This window comes from Lepidochelys kempii, chromosome 10 (genome assembly GCF_965140265.1).
Source record: "Lepidochelys kempii isolate rLepKem1 chromosome 10, rLepKem1.hap2, whole genome shotgun sequence".
Classification (NCBI taxonomy): Eukaryota; Metazoa; Chordata; order Testudines; family Cheloniidae; genus Lepidochelys; species Lepidochelys kempii.
Window position 1 is genome coordinate 48,841,430 of NC_133265.1, and position 20,959 is coordinate 48,862,388.

Consider the following 20,959-nt stretch of genomic DNA (forward strand, 5'->3'; position numbering starts at 1 on the left):
TCTTTCTCACAGCACAGCTAACTGGCACCAAATGTGACCAAAACAACACGTATCTTCACGCGGTGTTCAAAGGCAGGACTGGTTTGCTCTCTGATAAGCATCCCTGAGATGCTTTTCGATACGGAACTGCTGGGACACCCCTTAATGACGCAATCCTCTGCTGAGGAATGTTGGGGGCCGCTGGGCCTGATCTCTAGAACCTCCTGGGGTAGCCAGCACCATTTCTTGCCATGGGGTTGATGGCATAACCGGGTGGCTGTTTAGGAAGCAGGTCTTGCACACAGGGAGCAAAATCTGTTCTTTAAATGATAGCTCAGCCTGTGGGCCTCTCTTTTGATTTTTCTTGCAGTGACACTTGGTATTCTGAGCTTCAGAACAAACTAAACTCCATGTTGGAGAGATGGGGTTTTTTTTTTGTTTTTTTTGCTAACGGCAGAAAACAGAAGCATTTCAAAGTAGTGCCAGATTGCAAATGACAAATACACAGTCTTCTTTATTCAGAGAACTGAGATGCTCTTCTTATAAATTAAGAAACCAGTGGATATATAGGGGAAATGTTTTGGAGGCCACAGTGCTGCTGTTATATACACACACACACTATTTATTTATGTTCTAAATCATTGTCACACGCCTAGAAGGCTTTTTACCTGCAGTGGCTGGAGTTCAGGGTTCAGAATTTCTCCTACAATAGCCAAAGACCTTGCTACTGCCTAAAGCATTGCACAGGAGTGGGCTGAGTTACCTTTCCAGTACTGCACTAGATGTTAGCCAATTCATCAGCTGTCACAGGAGAAACAATGAGCGAATGCCACCCGCTGCCCTTCACTCATTGTGGGCTGGGGCTGGCATCTTGGAATCCTGATCCATGTGCCTTGGTAGGTAACCAAAGGAGGGAATTATTTTCACCAACATTCTTGCTTCTAAACATAGGACCCACTACTGCAGGCCACACAAACACAGGAAGCCCAGTTGAAGTCAGTGGGACTCCTTGCGTGTGTAATGGGTGAAGTTGGCTTTTTTGCGGCTGAGTGTCTAGCTGGATTCTGACTCTGCTCACCTCTGGGCTACGAAAACAGGCAGGCAAATCCTGGTATTGGAGTGCATATAATCCTACAACAGGGCTCCTAGCTGTCTGACTGGTGTATGCCAATGCCCCCCCCCACCCTATGACCACATCGTAAAATTGAAAAAGATATCAGGATCTGCTCTCGTCTAGCCATAAATAAAAGGAAAGTAGTCACAGCCCCCTGGGACCTGCTTGTATTCTCTCTCCGCCCCATGAAGATTATAAACCCCAGGCTGAGAACCCACGATGGATGCAAAATGGGGACCTGTCCATTTCTGAGAATCCTTGGTTAGGTTCACAAATGTGTGCAAAATGGGAAGTCATGGCTGAAAAGATGGCCATTGGTATTTAAACCTAAGCATGTTCTGCTATGTCTGGGATCTTAACCAGCTTTAATTATTTAAGACATGCATAGAAATTCTGTAAAACTCCGTAAAAATCTATTGCTTATCATAAGAGATCCCAGTGTCTTTGCAGAGTACGTCCTTAGCAATTAAATGACAATGCTTGTTCTCTCCAGCCATCTTGAATGACTGTACTTGCCTTTTGGAGTAGAATTAGCCCGAGGAGCTAAGAGTGCATGTGTGCATCTAATTCATGGTTACTCAGAGTATGGCGGTGTCATTTCCAGTTGGGGCAGACACATCAGCGCTAGCTCTGCTTGAGCTAGTGTGCTAAAAATAGTGGTATAGCCTCAGTGGCCCAAGCAGTGGGATGGGCTAGCCACCTGAGGGCATACCTACAATTTCAGACACAGTTGTACTCAGGGTGGCTAGCCCTTTGCACTGCCGTGGCTACACTTCTCCTTTTTTGCACGCTAGCTTGGTCAGAGGTCATGCGGATAGTTCTAGTCGAGCTGGCAATGACACTGTCCAGCTCCAGGATCTACTTTGGAAGTACACTGCCAAAGTGGGGTCACCCCACCACCAGTGACTATGCACTATGGCGTGTTCAGATGTGTCGGGGGGCGAATGCGTCCCACCTGTCAGGGTGGAATATCATTGAAACAATAATCCTGTGCTACCCCATTTCTGAATCATAGAAAGATAGAAATGTCAGGCTGGAAGGGCCCTCAAGAGGTCATCACGTCCACTCCACTGTGCTGAGGCAGGACCAAATAACCCTAGACCAGGGGTCAGTAACCTTTGGCACACGGTCCATCAGGGTAATCCGTTGGTGGGCTGTGAGACATTTTGCTGACTTAGACCATCCACAGCTCCCAGTGGCCGTGGTTCACCTTTCCCGGCCAATGGGAGCTGCGGGAAGTGGCGTGGGCCGCAAGGACGTGCTGGCCGCCACTTCCCGCAGTTCCCATTGGCCGGGAAAGGTGAACCACGGCCCATCAGGAGCTGTGGGGGGCTGTGCCCACGGATGGTCAATGTATACAAAATGCCTCGTGGCCTGCCAGCGGATTACCCTGATGGGCCGCATGCTGAAGGTTGTCGACCCTTGCCCTAGACCATCCCTGACAGGTATTTGTCTGACCTGTTCTTAAAAATCTCCAGTGAGGGGATTCCACAACCTCCCTTGGAAGCCTATTCCAGAGCTTAACTACCCTGAGAGTTAGAAAGTTTTTCTTAATATCTACCCTAAATCTCCCTTGCTGCAGATTAAGCCCATTACTTGTCCTACATTCAGTGGACGTGGAGCACAAACAATCACGGTTCACTTTATAACAGCCTTTAGTATTACCCATCAGTTATCTTTTCTCAAGACTAAACATGCCCAGTTTTTCAACCTTTCCTCATAGGTCAGGTTTTCTAAACCATTTTTTTTATCATTTTAGTTGCTCTCCTCTGGACTCTCTCCAAATTGTCCATCTTTCTTAAAGTGTGGTGCCCAAAATTGGACACCCTATTGCAGCTGAAGCCCCAAAGGTGCCGAGTTGAGTGGGACAGTTACCTGTATCTTATATAGGACACTCCTGTTAATACACCCCAGAACCATGTTAGCCTTTTTTGCAACTGCATCATGGTGTTGACTCTTACTCAATTTGTGATCCACTATAAACCCCCAGCCCTCCAATGCTTCATGCTGCAAATGGTCTGCCTGCTGAACCGCAACTCTCTGTTCTTTTGCAGGTCTTTAGTTGCAGAAGAAGGTCCTTGCAGGATTTCTTCACTGGTAAGTGCTGTGTGGTTTCCTTTAGTCCAATTACTAACTAGTGTTGAAGCATCTGTTAGTTATTCAGCATTGCTCTGTGTGTTTGTACGCATGATGGCCTTGATTGTTCACTTCCCTACACTGGAGTAATGCTAGTGAAATGAACAGATTCACACCAGTGTGCTGAGTACAGGATGAGGCCCAATAAGTGTACTGTTTGGCACAATGCAGCCCCAGTGATTATTGGCTGTTGATGGGACATTCACTCTGGTTCATTGTATCTCAACGGTCGGGTCCAGAAATTGACATCTGTTAGTTCTAGGGTTTTTTAAAGCAATACAGAAAAATATTGAGGGTCTGATCTTCCCCTTATGTGCAGGAATTCTGTGCCGGTACGGCCACTGACTTTGTTAGGGCTGCTCTTGACTCATACCTGTGCCAAAGATTCCTCCCCCGTGACATTTAAAATGAGCACAGAAGTGTGCACCCATGTAGGTGCAACAATTTATGTGCCATGGAATACTGGGCTGTTACCACTATTATTGCATGTCTGTGTAATCTTCAAAGGGAAACTGTGTGGGCATCTTCCGTTCTGCCTCGCTACATTTTGATGGATGGAAACTGGAAACTTCAATTCAGTAAAATAAAAGCCAGGATGCCTCTAAATCATCGTAGTAGTGAGGCTGTCCCTAAGGGCTAGGCTTGGGAGGACCTTTTCAAAGATCAGAAGGCAAAGTGTTCTGTAGGCGTAGAGCAGCAGTTCCCCTCAGGACCTTGCAAAGGAGCAAGGTTTAGATAAAGCACAAACAGAGCATTTTGGGTCCTAAGAAAATGTGAAAAGTCAAAGAAGCAGGAGCTCCGGCTTTACCTGTGTTGGATGAGTTGATTTTGTCATCTGTAACCTTTTCAGAGACGGGCTTATTTCAAACCTTCCCTTACAGATGCTGTTCCGTAGCTACCTAGTCACTGTATTTGTTTTCCATTTGTTATACAAAATGCAGTAGCAAATCACACAAGAAGTGTATTAAGCCTGGCTACTTTACTATCAATTCTAGGACTTGTCGATTTCAGCCAGAGAGGGACTTGGCTCAACTTTCAGAATGAAAAATCACTTTATTAAAAAAAGGGAAAGCATCTCAGTTTCTTAAAAACATAGAAATGTTGTGGGAAATGCTGCAATTTCTATGAATGGCAGAGTTTCTAATACCAAATGTCCGAAGTTAGATGATATTTAGAAACTACTGGAATGCAGGCAAATGAAATCTAGGTACATTTTTAATCCACAGAAGTTCTTATAGTATATTTTTAAGTATCAACATTGTTTTATTAATAGCATAGACTGTAATGAGGAGTTCTGGCTAACATGGAGGGTTATTTACTTTGCAGAGTAACTAAACCTAATGACAGTGCAGAGCAAAAAGAGGATGTTTACATATGGGAATGACCTCCCTGTAGAGAAATGAAAAGATGAGGGAAGGCTCTATTAAAGCACATTTCTGTGCTTTGAAAACTGTGCACTTCTGATGTGGGGCTCGTATGTGAGAGGGTGCATGTCAGTCACTCCCTGTCCTGAATGTTATGGTCTGCATGTGAGCAAAGTGAATACATTTAGGAAATTCAGAGGAATATTTGTGGGAAATTTCTTGCTGGTGATCACCTAGTTGACAACTAGAGCAGATGGGCCACTGGCCTGTCCATATGTAAAATTTCCCAAACCTCTGTTCAAGACTGAAAGGAATCCTAGAAGACTGAGTGCGTATTCACACTGTATCTTATCATGATGGTCCTGCAGCAGTGTGTATATGTAATCACTGACTAAAAGTGATCTCTGCTGGGCTGAACTAAGACGAAGTGGGGCCCACATCAAACAAAACATTCCAGCCCCCCAACATCTCACACAGCTCACTTCAAGCTACCTCCTCCCTTCCAGTCTCACTCCATTCTATGTCCTATCACTCAACATGGGAAGGGATGGCAGGGCGTTCCTGGTCTACTGCTTTGCCTGGATTAAGTGGCCTCCTTGCAGGACCTCTTGTTGTCTCTGCCCTACTCTGCTGGCATGCTGGCTCACCCGCCAGCTCCCCATCAGTATTTTGGTGTGAAGCCTGCAAAGGCTGACCCACTCCAGTAAAACTACCATCGCCCACCTGCGACTGGCCAAGCTGGTGAGGGCCTTGCACTCAACTAGATGGCATTGCTCTGTCTCTAATGCAATAACTTTTGAACAGTACCTCAGATCCATTCCAAATCATCAGAGAATTTTCTAGGCATCAGTGGCCAGAATCCTACAGATTTGAGGGGAAATCAGAAAACTGAAAGGGGGAAAACAGGAGACACATGGAGTCCCTTTCAGCTGCTTAGCACCGCTTCAGCTTCAAGCACCTGTGCAATTGTCTATAGATCAAACAACTGTCTGATGGCACCCATGAATGCTTTCCAGCCTAACCAAATCCCTAGTTCATCCCTGCCCATTCTCCTAGTAAAGGTTAACACCTTGAATGATTCATCTCCCAGACAAAAAAAAAAAAATAATTGGGGGAGGGGGGCATGGGTAGTATGCACAGCCCCTAGCATAGAGGGAAATGGAAGACATTGATATGGGAGGAGGAGAAAATTGGACACACAGAGTTCCTTGTGGGGGGACCCTAGAACGGGAAAGGGGGGGTACGCAGAGCCACATAGCATGTGGGGGAATGGGGAGACTCTGGCAAGGGGAGGGAATGGGAGAAACACAGAAACCCTGGCATGAAGAAGGATATGGGGGGTTGCAGAAAGTTCCTGCAATAGACGGGGATGGGGGGTGGCACATAGGGAGCTTGTGGGGAGATGGAAGGATGCAAGGAGCCCCTAGCATGTGCTGTGAACTCAGTGGACAGAAGCAGCAAAGGGTACAACACTCCCCCATCTTCCAGTTTAGCTGGCCTGTAAGTATGTCAGGATAGACACTGTCTTCTGCAGCAGCAAACCGGCTGTCAGCAGGGCCGGATTAGCACAAGCAAAGGAGGGACGTGACTGGGGCCCAAATTCGTGGGAGAGAGCCCCAAATTTTGCATTTTCTTTAACCGATGCACAGACAGAAAGAACTTCACTCCCCTGCGTGAGTAGCGTTGCTATGTGGCGCACAGGCCTGCAGTGCCACTCAGATCTGGTCCAGCTGCCCCTGTGTCATGACTCAGTCTCTGCCCACTCATGACGGAGGGGCAGCTGGGCAAGATTTGAGCAGCATTGCAACCCCGGGCGTGCCAGGTCACAATACCACCCACTCTGGTGACCGAAGCTCTTTCTGTCGGTGCACAAATCTGCCCCCATGGATAAGGGCACGAAGTTAGTCTTCGCACACCTGAGATTCACTTTGTCATTCCCAACAGAGCCGAGGGGAGAAGAGCCCCGCCTCCCCAGAAGTGTGTTTCCCTAGGGCCCAGTGATGGGTTAATCTAGCCCTGGCTATCAGCTCGTCATAAAGGCTGATAGCCGGTGAAGAAGCTGTGCTGTGTTGCAGACAGGCAGGTGGGGGGAGTGTGTCAAAGAGTGGCAGGGCCTGCCGTCTGGCAGGGCTGAAGATGGAGGTATCCCTCCAGAGTGAGAGAGGAGGGCTCCAGGCTGTGGGTGGGGGGGATTCTGCAGCCAGCAGCTGGAACTGGCTCGGCTAGAGGCTGTTGGCACCATCCTCTGCATGCGAGAGCCCCCTGCTGCGGTGGGGCCTTGGATCTCTGTGTTTAAGAGGATCCAGTTTTAATCTGCCACTGAGTCTGCTTTATTCAGAAAGCCTGTTAGAGGCAAATGATAGGTTTGTTAGCTAAAGTGCCTGGCTTGTTGCGCTTTGATTGTCGTCCCTTAAAAATATATATTGCAAAGTACTGCCTAATGAAAGAGTGGGTAAGGTAGGGGACTGGCAATCAGGACTCCTGGGTTCTCTTCCTGATCTTGCCACTGACTCACTATGTGTCCTTGTCTAACTCCCTAAAGACCCATTTTCAGCAGGGGTGTGTCCAAATCAAGGTACCTAAATAAATGTCCTGTCTCTTCCAAAGTTGCTGAGCACCAGCAACTCCTAGTCCCTTTGACCTCAATCGAGTTGTTCTTGACCAGGGTAAATCCTGTGGCTGATAAGCTACTTGCTAAAACACCTTCAGTAGGTTAGCTCTGTTGCCTTAGCTTCCCCCTAAATAGAAGAGGAACTTGGTGCAGACCGATACCTGTGTCTTTCCCTATGGGACATTATAAACATTATTTTCCCTGAAAAGAGTGCTAATATAGTAATATCAGATCAGCAAACTACTAAATAAGATGCCATTCACTGGTGACAAAAAGGCACCTAATGATGGGTTTTAGCAGGGTATGCTATCTAATATCTCTGTCTGTTTCAGGGGAGGCCTTTTTCCTTTTTCTTTGTGATCAGGTTGTTCCTGCTGTGGAGCTGAATACATCATCTTTAAACCTAGTGCACGGCCTAAAAGGTTTGGAAAGGGGCGGGGCAAGAGTATCGAAAAGAAGGTCATGTGGCGAGAACATTACCTTTGTTAACAAGATCCCATTGACACTGTAACCCTTGAAATAAGGCCATGGGCCAGATTCAGATCTCTGGGTAAATCTGGAGTTCACTGACTTCTGAAGTCCACTGACTTCACTAGTTACCCTAGATCTACTCGTGCTTAACTGAGGTCTGAATTGGGCCCTCTATATCTGCAGAAGTCTATGATACCTGGGTGCATAGCTGTTTCTGATCCCACATGGTGACATAATGTCTATTTTAGTTCTGACTGTATCCAGATTTGAAGATAGCCATGATCCCAGATCGTGTCTGACTGAGACACTGACAATGCAATGATGTCTCCTCCTCCTCTGAGAGTCGACTGTAGGGTTCTGAAGGCTCCAGCAAGGTTAGTGTGGAGAGTCTTCCCCACGCCCATTCGCTCTTATGCAGCACAGTCGCACCGCTTTCGGAATGAGTGTGAACAGACCCGGAAAATGATGTTCTTTCATCACAGTGAAACAATCAAGAGGCTCAAAACATATTTACAGCTTGCTCCCAACATTGGCAGCCATGGCACATCGTCGCTTTCAATCCAATTTACTGTCCCCAACGTGACTCGGTGTTTCAGTGGGAACTTTCTCACCTCCTTCTGATCGAATTCATTTAGGAGGCTGGCTGCCTTGCGGGTACTAGCCGGTTCCTGTTCAGCAGAGACAGTGGCATGCTCATGATGAGATTGAGGAGGGAAGGTCCCACCCTTATTTACACCTCAGGGCAAAGCATGGATGTATGTCCTACAGACCACACAACACGGAGGACCAAATTCAGAAATGGATGAGTGGAAGTTAAACACCAAATGCACAGATGGAGGCAGATAAAATGAAGGGCTGGGGCTACTTTATTTTCCATCCTCCTGTTAGTTGGGGATGCTGGCACACATTAAATGGATTAAAATCTGGCTAACTGATAGGTCTCCAAATGTCATTGTAAATGAGGAATCAGGATCAAACGGGTGTGTGTCTGTGGGGCCCTGCAGGGATTGGTTCTTGACTGTCATAAACATAACATCATCACCGGTAAAGTCTGCAGATGACCGAAAAAACGGGGGAGGGAGGGTAGCTAATAATGAAGAGGGCAGGTCACTAACACAGAGCAATATGGATTGCTTGGTAAACTGGGCACAAGCAAACAATATGCATTCTAATATGGCTAAATGTAAATCTCTATATCTAGAAACAAAGCATGCAGGCCATACTTGCAGGAAGAGGGAACTCTGATAAAGATTTGGGGATCATGGTGGATACTCAGATGAATGTGAGCTCCCAGTACAAGACTATTGTCAAAATGGCTAATGCAATCCATGGATGCATAAATCAGGGAATCTCAAGTAGGAGTAGAGAGGATATTTTACATCTGTACTTGGCACTGGTGAGACAGCTGCTGGAATACCATGTCCAGTTCTGGTGTGTTGCCCATTCAAGAGAGATGCTGATAAATTGGAGAGGGTTCAAAGAAGAGCCCTGAGAATGATTAAAGGATTGGAAAACCTGCCTTATAGTGATAGACTCAAGGAGCTCAATCTACTTAGCTTAACAAAGAGAAGGTTAAGAGGTAACTTGATTACAGTCTGTAAGTACCTACATGGGGAATAAATATTTAGTAGTGGACTCCTCAATCTAACAGAGAAAGGTATAACACAACACAACAGCTGGAAATAAACCATAAATTTTTAACAATGAGCGTAATTAACCACTAGAACAACTTACCAAAGGTTGTGGTGGGTTCTCCATCCCTGACAATTTTTAAATCAAGATGGGATGTTTTTCTGAGAGATCTGCTCTAGGAATTATTTTGGAGATGTTCTTTGGCCTGTGCTATACAGGAGGTCAGACTAGATGATCACAATGGCCCCTTCTGGCCTTGAAACCTATGAATGGGAACATTGGAGAGAGAAGCTGCTGTGAAGAAAGAGGGAAAGGAGATGTTAAGAAGACAAGAGTGAGACTAGCTCAGGACTATGAAAGGAAAGGAAACCACAGAGATGGGTGCCTCAGAGATGGCATCTCATGTGATGTCTTGCAGTAAAGTTACTGAATAAAAGAGCCATGGTTCAACATCTCCTGCCGTCCTTCTGCCTATTTCAATCTTCCACATCTACCAACTGGGCAAAGGCCTCTCCAGAACTTCTCTCACTCTAGACTTTGGAAAGAAATTAGAACTTCAGCATCAAGAGACTGCTACCGTAGCTCATTGTGCCTTTCCACTAATCTTACTACCACAGGTGAACCTGGTGGGGACTTTTTTTGTTCTCCTTAGAGTCAATCCAAAACTGGTTGCTAGACCTGTGGACCCAGCAACAATGAGCCCATAATCTCCAATAAAGGGACATCACCCTCCTGCTTCCCTTCGGTGCCTTGCCACAGACTTGAGAACAACCAAAATAAAGACAGGTCCTGAAAAATCCATTCCAGGCAATACACGAGACCCACATCATGTTGGATCAGGACTCTGAGAGGTTTTCAGTGTATTGCTGACATTCAACATAAGTGAGGGTGCCCAGTGAAACTGGAAACTTTTTCCATTGGTACTTGGCCACAGCTTAGAAGGCAGCAGAAGGCTCCCAATAGCTGCAGACCTCAGTGACAATTGAGTCTAGCCTTTGGTGTTTGGTGTAACAGGGATACAAGTAGCAACTTGGAAATAGAAATGGGACTCCAAAAAAACCAGATCCCAAGATCACCAAACTCTGGAGAACCGGGGATCTGGGTCCATTAGGTTGAGATCCACGCCAGCGAAGCCATGTGGAGATACACCAATTTGTGAGGGAACACACAGTCTGTGAGTGGATGGTCTCCACCTCAGGACTGAGGTGCACTAGGAAACCCAGTTTTGAATGAACATTGAGCATGTATATGCACCCTTCATAGAGATTCCTCCAGGGCAGACACAGTGGTATAACAGAAGTTTCGTATTGTTCCATGCAGTAGCTGGCATGTGAACCTTCAGAGGCCTTAAATCTCAGATTCACTGTGTCCATAATCTCCGTAAACGCTTAGGGCCAAATCCTGCCCTGATTTGCACCTTCTGCCACTCCATTGACTTCAGCAGAGTAGTACATGGTATAAGGCCAAAATCCGGCTCCTCCTCTTGAGCTGGTGGTTGCCTGTTGCAAGCTGCTGCATAAATGAATTGGAAGCAGTTGGAAGTCCTTCGGGTACTGGAACTGGTTCAAGGGAAACCTCATGCACAGCAGCAGTGAGGAGTTAACTGTGGAACCAGGATGCTTGAAAACTTGGAGTGCTCTGGAGCTGTCTCCAGTCAGGGTGAGAAGAACGCATGTGTGTGCGCATGCGTGTATTCAAGAGGGGCGGGAGAAAATGATAGAACATTCTCCAAGAAAGAGGAAGGGAAGAGAGGCAAGGAAGGGAGAGGGTAGAAAAGACAATGAAGAAGGAAGTGATGGGGAGAGTCACAGGTTCCTCCATCATCTCTTCATGTTCCTCCCTTTCCCCAAGTACGGTAGTCAGCTCACTGCTTCTATCTCCCAAATCCTCTTACACTCCTCCCATTTCACAGCTCTTACAGGTCCCACCATGTGTGTTAGCAGAGATAAAGCTCCCCTCCCACACTGAGCTCTTTCCCTCAGCATAGTTAACCACAGTCTACTGTGGCAAACAGTCTTATAGGGAGATGCCTTGAATTTGGCTTTCTTCTCTCCCTAGGTGGCTCCTGCCTTTTTTTCTTCTCTTGCTTCCTCTCAGCCCCTTTCCCTCAGTCACTTTCTCTTTCCTGCAGGCTACATGGCAGTCTCACGGCTGTGATAAATGAGCTTAATCTGCACTGCAAATTAATCACATTGTCATGCTGGCAGAGGGAGAGGCAGCTGCATGAAATGCCTGAATCTCTGGCTAATTTATCACAAGGCCGAATGCAGAACCACTCCAAGGTTTAACACTTCTTCAGCCACCCTCTGGGTCTGGGCATGCTCAGTAGAGCAAGCTGCAGCCAAAGACACTGAAAAACTAACTCAGGGCTGGGCCTTGAGTGTTAAACACCTTGGAACAGGAGTTCCCTCTTGCAAGTGGCCTGGAAGGACCTTTTGTGTCTTGCCATGCTTTGCAACAGGGAGCAACTAGGCATGCTGGGAACTTCTTGCTTAAATCTGAGGATTGGAATTCATGGGCCCTGGTGTGTCAATGAAATATTATGCCTGCAAACCATGATTGTGGTCTCTTGACGTGGCAGATGGGCGCATCAGGTTGTGCCTATCTAGAGGATTATCACATCCCAGGCATTTAAAAATACAGATAGACGCTTCTGACAATAAAACCTTCCCAGCTGTTAATACGGTTTTCACTGCTGCTTCCAGCATAAGGTTCAACACCAACCGTGCTGCTTCTGCTACTCATCGCATTGCCCAGAAAAGCCTGGGCCAACAGGCGAGGCTTTCACGGTTAGCTGAGATGCTTGCATGCAGCTCTAGGTATGCTTACCATGAAATCAATCCCGCTGAGCCCTGCACTTCACCGCTCTGCAGCAAACTGCTCCCTAAAGTTATGGGTCTGAAAAGCATTTTCTCTGCAAGGAATATCATGCAGGCAGAGCTATCTATGGCACTTGCTGATTTAACTGCTGTGGGGTGTGTAATGGGCAAATCAGAAAAATAGCTGTAGTGACAAGGATTCTAAGACTTCCAAAAATGTGGATATCTGCCAATGGTGTAAACTGGCGCAGTCTAGCTAGACCAGGGGTTCCCAAACTTGGTTCAGGGCTTGTTCAGGGTAAGCCCCTGGTGGGCCATGAGACACTTTGTTTACCTGAACGGCCCCAGGTACGGCTGCTCGCAGCTCCCAGTGGCCGCGGTTCGCCATTCCGGGCCAATGGGAGCTGTGGGAAGCAGCACGAGCCGGGCCACCACTTCCTGCAGCTCCTGGTTGGCTGGGAACAAAGCGTCTCAGGGGCCTGCCAGGGGCTTACCCTGAACAAGCCGCGAATCAAGTTTGGGAACCCCTGAGCTAGACTGATATATTGTAACCTTGCCCCTTAGCTGGGATGCCATTTAGCTGAAGATGTGCTTATTATCCAATATAGTCTTCAGCATACTTGCATGGCTCTGAGACACTAGATAGTTAAACCCTTATGACCAGATCCTCAGCTGGTGTAGTTAGGCTGCAGCTCCATTGACTCCTGGGAGCTTTACCAATTTACACCAGCTGAAGATTTGAGGTCACAGTTCCTTTGGTTGCTCCTGGAGGTGCATCAAGGCTTGAGCTTAGCTAGGTCCAAGTTGTCGGTTCTAAAAATCTAGCTTGTTCAATGCCAACCGTTTCCCTCCTTTTTAACACAGATCTAGTTGGATGGGTCTCCTTATGTTTCCCATATAATTTAAATTCCTCATGCCAGATTCTCTGCTTGGTAGTGTGTGCTCACAGGGACAATTGCTTTAGCTTATTTCTTGCTGATGTCTCCCTGTGACAAGAGGATCTAGGATTGCTATCTTGCAGATTTCTCCCTGTGACAGGAGGATCTAAGATTGTTATCAAGAAGCTGCTCTGTCTGATCAAAAGGATTTTTGCTGAATCTGCTGGTGAAGCAATTCAGCCCAGCGTACTGACTGGCCAGCCAGTGTTTGATGTGTGTGAATTTCCAAAGATCTAAGATCTGTCTCCTAGAGGTCTGAGTCGCTAGCTAACAAGATTGTAACTGATATTAACCAGATCCTCCCAAAGATCTGGATTCTTCTGAGGGCTGGTCAGGGGAAATGTCAGTCATACACTTAGGCCCACATCCTGAAAGAGATTTAGGTGCTTAAGTTTGATTTCAATGGGAGTTAGGTGCCTAAATACCTCTGTGAATCTGGGCCCTAAAATAAATACATAAATTTAAATGTTTTAAGAAGTGGTTTGAGAGAGCTCTGTTGTCCAGTCTCTTTCCACTGAAAGGGCTTGAGTCTCAAGATGTTAAATAGAGCTGCACAAACAGCAAATAATTAGAGCCCTGCGCTGATACAAGATTTGTATCTACATCCGATCTGCAAACATGGCCTGTGGAGATAAAGTGGATATCTGCAGATTTGCAGGGCTCTACAAATAATTTGTTTGACTAATTTAGTCCCTTTCGTTCTGTTCATAGCCTACAAACAGAAGTTAGATAAAACATAAACTTACTCTATCTGGAAGGTTTCAGCGTAACATTATTTCTTGAAATCCGGAACCTTAGCACAAAAGTACCAAAAACAATGAGAGAAAGCAGTCTGCTCACAAAGGCAGAGAGAAACAACTCCATCTACCTTGCTGCGTTAGGCTTTGTCAAGGTTTCTTCCCCACTCTGAACTCTAGGGTACAAATGTGGGGACCTGCATGAAAAAATCCCTAAGCCTATTTTTACCAGCTTAGGTTAAAACTTCCCCAAGGTACAAACTATTTTACTTTTTGTCCCTGGACTTTATTGCTGCCACCACCAAGCATCTAACAAATATAACCACTTGGAAATGTCTTTCCCCCCAAAATCCCCCCAAGCCCTACACCCCCTTTCGTGGGGAAGGCTTGATAAAAATCCTCACCAATTTGCATAGGTGAACACAGACCCAAACCTTTGGATCTTAAGAACAATGAAAAAGCAATCAGGTTCTTAAAAGAAGAATTTTAATTGAAGAAAAAGTAAAAGAATCACCTCTGTAAAATCAGGATGGTAAATACCTTACAGGGTAATCAGATTCAAAACATAGAGACTCCCTCTAGGCAAAACCTTAAGTTACAAAAACAGAAATATACATTCCATTCAGCACAACTTATTTTATCAGCCATTTAAACAAAACAGAATCTAACACATATCTAACTAGATTGCTTACTGACTTTTTACAGGAGTTCTGACCTGCCTTACTGCTCTGGTCCTGGCAAAAGCAACACACAGACAGAGAGAACCCTTTGTTCCCCCACCTCCAACTTTGAAAGTATCTTGTCTCCTCATTGGTCATTTTGGTCAGGTGCCAGCGAGGTTATCCTAGCTTCTTAACCCTTTACAGTTGAAAGGATTTTTCCTCTGGTCAGGAGGAATTTAAAGGTGTTTACCCTTCCCTTTATATTTATGACAAGCTTGTTCTTTGTAGATTGACTGCTGAAAGAGCCTGATTGCACACTTTGCTACAGAGCCCCGCAGTTTGCAAGCAGGAAACCCCTCACATTTAAAGTGACAGCGTGTAATTTTAACACAAGTTTTCAATTTCAATACACCTTTTCCTCTTTGATCTATCCACCAAAGAGCCAGGATTTTCTCAGACTTGTTCACTGTTACTAATTGTTCAGTGAATCATTTTGTCACAAACTAATCGGTTCAAGTAACTGTGTGGTGACCAAGTCATATGATCATTGTTATCTGATTGGATTGCCCAAGTTTATAAATAGGAGGAGTTTCTGAGGAAATCACAGGGGCTTTGATTATCTCAGAGAGAGCATAGATTGTGGAATGGGAATGTTTGCAAATGGAAGAGCAGGAGATAGAAGCCTGATGCATGTTAAGCCACTTGGAATCTTTTCTAGCTCTCTCTTGCACAGGCAAGGGCATTCTATTTGGGTATATGCAGATTGTAAAATGGCTGGGTTCCTTCCTGGGCGAGGACAAAGTAGGGGTGTATGTGTAAGCAACTCAGACTTCTTTGCATGTAAAGACTGCTAGACAGCAGTTTCCACTTGTCACAGCTTGCATCATCGATCATGTGTGCACGTACATGCATGGTCCTGATGGTAAAAGTTATGGCCAGATCCTTGACTGGCTCATTTAATTGTCTCTGCCAGGGCTCTGCCCAAAGGAGTATTTCACCTATTACATGCAACACAATACTGTTTTATGTATATTGTCCAGTTAGGGTGACCAGAGTCCTGATTTTATAGGAACAGTGCCGATATTTGGGGCTTTGTGTTATATAGGCTCCTATTACCCTCCAGCCCCATCCTGATTTTTCACACTTGCTATCTGGTCACCCTTAGTCCAGTGGATGGATTGAATACGTTGGCTTCCATTTTGTCACACAACTATCTACTTTTCACCCCGGTCATTAATCTTATGTATTTGTACAATACTGTGTGCAAAGGGTTCCTCTGCCTATCTTTGTCAGTCTTATTATCTGCATTATTCTCAGGTTCCTGGACTGGGGTTTTGCAGAATGCTGTTTCATTGCTGTGTTTTGTTAAATATGGCTCCATATAAGGCTGGACACTTATCTACCTGGTACACTCATTTCACTTACTGGCCTTGCACTTTCTGTCCTCATTCAGTATAGTCACTGCCAGCCACCGAGTAGCGGTGTTTGTGCTCAGCTCTAGTCACTTAACATTGTGCATCTTTTTTGTTTGATTGCCAGGATAGTTTTGTAAGAGTCGTCTTAACTGTGTCCCATTCCCAACTCGTGTGTGTGTCTGTGTGTAACAGCACCCTACATGTATTTTTCAAGTTCAGTTATTCAGAATACTGGTGTCCACCTTCTGTCACAATTAATTAGTCACATATGCATACTCCGCTACAAAGACTACTGTCAGATGCCTATGTTGACCTGTTCTCCACAAATCACCAACAAGTCCTCTGGACCGCTGCTGGTTCACAAACTGCAGCTTTGGACCAATTGATCTAATGGAAGCTTCTTCCCACTCTGTCACTTCCTATCCAGAGACTCGTGCCGACTAAATCTGGAAGGAGCTAAAACCATATACTTGGGAGCTTGCAAAAATACAACCTACAGTGGGGAGATGGCTTAACTCTTTCTGTGTCATGCAAGAGCTAGCATGATTTCTGGTGAGAGCTTTTCCAAACTGTGAGGGCTGCAAGAGGGCATTTGTTGTGGGATGCAAAGTAATGGAAAACCCAAAGTGCTGTGGTGGGTGGTTCAGTATGTGGCATTTCTCTGAGCCATTGCCTCAGCATGGTGCTAAGAGGAAGTGTACCACCGGAGGCATCATCTCCTGGATGAGATGGAAAACTGAGGTTCTGGCAGTTTGTCACTGGCCATCAATAAGTTTAGGCTTGAAATTAAAGGGAGGTTTTTAACCATCAGGAGTGAAATTCTGGAACAGCCTTCCTATGGAGAAATAGGAGCCAAAAACCTAACTGGCTTCAAGACTGAGCTTGATGAATTTATGGAGGGGATGGCATGATGAGGTTGCCTACAATGGCATATGGCACATCTGTGGCTGCTTTTAGTAAATATCTCCAACACCCGGAGGTGGGACATTAGATGGGGAGGGCTCTGAGTTACTACAGAGAATTCTTTCCCAGGTGTCTGCCTGGTGGGTCTTGCCCATATGCTCAGGGTCTAACTGATCACCATATTTGGGATTGGGTAGGAATTTTTCCCCAGGTCAGATAAGCAAAAAGCCACCAGGGTGTCTGCTATCCTCTGCAGAGTAGGGTATGGGTCACTTGCTGGTATGAACTAGAATAAATGGTGGAGTCACTGTGACTGGAAGTCTTTAAATTAAGACTTGAGGACTTTAGTTACTCAGCCAGAGGTTATGGGCCTATTACAAGAGAGAATGGGTGAGCGTCTGTGGCTGCAATGTGCAGGAAGTCAGACTAGATCAGACTCAGAGATGTGCAAACTACAGCCCGTGGGCCACATTCGGCTTGCGGGACCATCCTGCCAGGCCCTTGAGCTCCCTGCTGGGGAGGCTAGCCCCCAGCCCCTTCCCCTCAGCCATGCCACCGCACGGGCAGCTCTCTGGGCGGCGGGGTTGCGCACTCCTGCAGGGCAGCACAGCAGCGTGTCTGGCTCTGGCCGGGTGGCAGGGCTGCTAGACATGCCACTCTGAGCAGCGTGGTAAGGGGGCTGGGGCCGGGGCCGGTGAGTCCCAGGGGGCAATCAGGGGACAGGGAGCAGGGGGCGGTTGGATAGGTGTGGGAGTTCCGGGGTCCTGTTGGGGCGGTTGGATGGGGCAGAGGTTCTGGGGGGGCCGGTTAGGGGATGGGGAACAGGGGGGTTGGAAAGGCATGGGAATCCCGGGGGGCCTGTCAGGGGGCGGAGGTGTGGATAGGGGTCGGGGCAGTCAGGGGACAGGGAGCAGGGGGTTGGATGGGTGGGGGGTTCTGAGGGAGGCAGTCAGGGGGTGAGTGGTAGGACGGGGTGGAGAGGGGGTGGCGCCAGGCTGTTTTGGGAGGCACAGCCTTCCCTTCCTGGCCCTCCTTACAGTTTTGCAATCCCAATGTGGCCCTCAGGCCAAAAAGTTTGCCCACCCCTGGACTAGATGATCATGATGGTTCCATCTGGCCTTAAAGTTTAAGGGGCTGCGTCACCAAAGAACTTATGGCACTTTTTCAAGATTTATTTGTACTTGATGTGTTTTGTCAGCACCCAGACTTGTGCTAGGTGCTCTGCACAACCGCTAGAGCAGACTTGACTTGGGAGTTTGCAGCCTAATGTCTGCTATGACAGAATGAGTATTAATGCATCCGATGAAGTTAGCTGTAGCTCACGAAAGTTTATGTTTAAATAAATTTGTTAATCTCTAAGGTGCCACAAGTCCTCCTTTTCTTTTTCAAGACTAACACGACTGCTACTCTGAAACCTGTAATACCTACAGCGAGTCAAAAACTTTCAGAGGGCAAGGATTTTTCATCAAAAATGAGCTTTTTACAAAATGAAGCATTTCATACAAAACAGTCAATTCTTTTGTTTTTCAAAATAAAAGTTATGTTCTTTAAAAAAACAAAACCCCAAAACAAACCCAAACTTTCTTTTCCCTTTTTTTTTTAATATTGAACTTTAACTACATATGGTTACCAAAATCTTGTTTACTCTCAAGCAGTACAGTAAACTGACTTTGGTAAACCAAAAAACATTAACATGTTTTGGGGGAAAGCTAAAATTCTAGAAACACCACAAAGGGTCCATTTTGAACATTTGGAAGCTAAAACAATTTGGAATTGCTGTGAGAAGAGGCTTTCATTTTTGACAAGCTCTAGTAATGACCGAGGAAGGGAGAAGTAAAGTTCTGACTTCCAGGGTTCTAGTCCAATTCTAATCTAGATGATTGTATTCTACCTAGGAGTATGCATTTTCCCCATGCAGTCTCAGCTGAATATAGTGTCCTCTTCACTTCCTAACCCTAGTGCTGTATAGTGCTGTTGCATGCTATGCAACAGCCACTATGTGCTATTCTGTGGCTTCAGCTCTGTGATAGATAAAGTGATTCTAATCAATAAAGTGTCATTTTTAAAGTCCTTTGGGATAAAAGGCTCTTGACTAAATTTACCACTCAGAGGAACAGGACTAGCTCAATCTATGTTAATATAAATGAGAGCCTGACACACAACATTCTTCAAACTAGACCCATTAAATGCCCCCACTGATAATCTTCCTGCTCGGGGCATTTCTCAAGGGTTTATTAATCCAAATGGTGCCCTGGCTCGGAAATCTTTTCCAACAGAGAGGAAAGGAATGAAATGTTAAAGACCATGGAGGCGTGTCAGAAGCAACCTTCATAAATTGCTTTTAATCCATGCACTGCACCACCATCTTCCCTTGGACCCTGCAACATGTCTGTTTTAAACAGTGGACTAGTTATATTTCACAGCACGCAGGAGAAAGCGATTGGTAGGGGGAGAGGAAGTCTCTGTATTCTGTGGAGTCCTGGGAACTGTAGTTGACTACTTGAGGGAGATGCTGGGACCAACAAATTAATTTTCATTAACGTCTCTCCTGAGACTTCAGGAGAGCTAGCTAATAGCTCCTTGCATTCCCATGTGCTTTCCACATTGGGTGGAGGTTCTTCAGAGCCCCTCATTAACCTTTCTATGCCGCAAGCTATGATGCGGCCTGCAATAATGCAGACTAGTGCAAATACTACACTGTAGACCAAGCCTCATTCTAAGATCCAGGTCTCTGTTGCAGAGAGCACTACTTCCAATGGTGTCATTGTCACAGCTGCAACACAAGGGTAGAATATTAATGGGTGCCAGTGTCTACTGGTATACAGCCTCCTAGGGTAAGTCCCATGTATGGCCGCTGTACTGTAATTTTTTTAATAGTATGTCAGGATCAGAGCTGATTGAAAAGTTTTTTTTTATTTTTTTTCTGCAGAAAACTTCAGTGCAAATGAAAGAAAAAATAGGTAAAAAATCAAAACCTGAAGCATTTTGATTCTGAGAGGTCACTGCGGTTCCTCATAGGAGTTGTCATTTGGGTGCCTCGTATTCCCATTCTCCTCTATGGTCTGGGGCTTCCTGGCTGGACTACATCTCCCAAGATGTATCACAGTCTCATCTCTTCATTAGGGGAACATGGCAGTTGCATGGCTGCAGTGCATCATGGGATATGACCTCGATCCGGGGACACATACCAAGAAAAATGTTGTTCAGGTGAACACGCAGCTTTCTGTCAAACCTGTTTAGCTGGAAAATGGCTGGCTCCAGTTGCAAGACTGATACTTGCTGGCATGTGTCTTTATGTACATGCTTCTGTTGAAATATAATGGACTCGTTCATGCTGAAAATTTAGGAGAAGTGCTCCTTCTACTACAACTGAGTAGGACCAAGCTATGTGGTGAAGCTTAAAGTAGTGAGTTTGAATCATGTGATACTGCCTGTATGGGAAATGATTAGGTAACGGCATATGAATAACCACACAAATCGCTACAATGCACACAGAGAGAATAACGAGTGGTGTTACTTTGCGTGATTGTAGGCACAGAAAGTTGTGCTTCCCCCCCGACTCTCTGAGGTGTGTTTGAAACTTCGTTTCACTTTAGGTGGAAGTTTAGATCAATCCTTATTCCTTCCAAAGTAGTTTTTCCAGTCCTAGCAGGGGAGCAGTTCTGAGACTTGAACTCAAGACAGGAGCCTGACTGCAAAAACTCTATTTGGGTGCCATCTTTTCAAGGCACACACAAGGGCAGGAGAGTTTGTGTCCATGCTTAGCTCCTGTGAGCACTGATACAGCATGGAAATTCCCCGCAAATACAGGCAGAACCAGATCTCAGTTCTATCAAGCTTTCAAATAAAAAACAGTACATAAAAATAAATCCTGCTCATCAGCTATCTTGTAGTCCCATTCCTCAACTGTCTTTAAAGTTTCCCAGTAATGCTTTCTTCCTTCCACTATTAAAAAAGTTCACAAGCTGGATTTGCCATTCTGGTATCCAAATGAAAAGCAGGTTCTCCCTTCCATTCTCATGCTCTGTACTGTAATAGATGTGCATGTGCGTATCACTATTGCTCCCCACTGCAAGGAACACCAGACCTATACATGTTATGCCACTATGTCACTTTTCACGGCTGGAGATATATAGTGTCACAGATGATATAAGCTTGAAAATGGAAGAGTGCAAACA

General features: G+C 45.8%; 1 protein-coding gene across 3 annotated transcripts in view; it reads left to right on the plus strand.

Annotated features, from left to right (window-relative positions):
* The window catches only part of LINGO1 (leucine rich repeat and Ig domain containing 1), a 462,452-nt gene that overhangs the window by 179,920 nt on the left and 261,573 nt on the right, over window positions 1-20,959 (plus strand). For all 3 annotated transcript variants that reach the window (XR_012153954.1, XM_073303476.1, XM_073303473.1), the window contains exon 3: window positions 3,148-3,190. The gene's annotated coding sequence lies outside the window, so the exon portion shown is untranslated. The remainder of the gene's footprint in view (window positions 1-3,147; window positions 3,191-20,959) is intronic.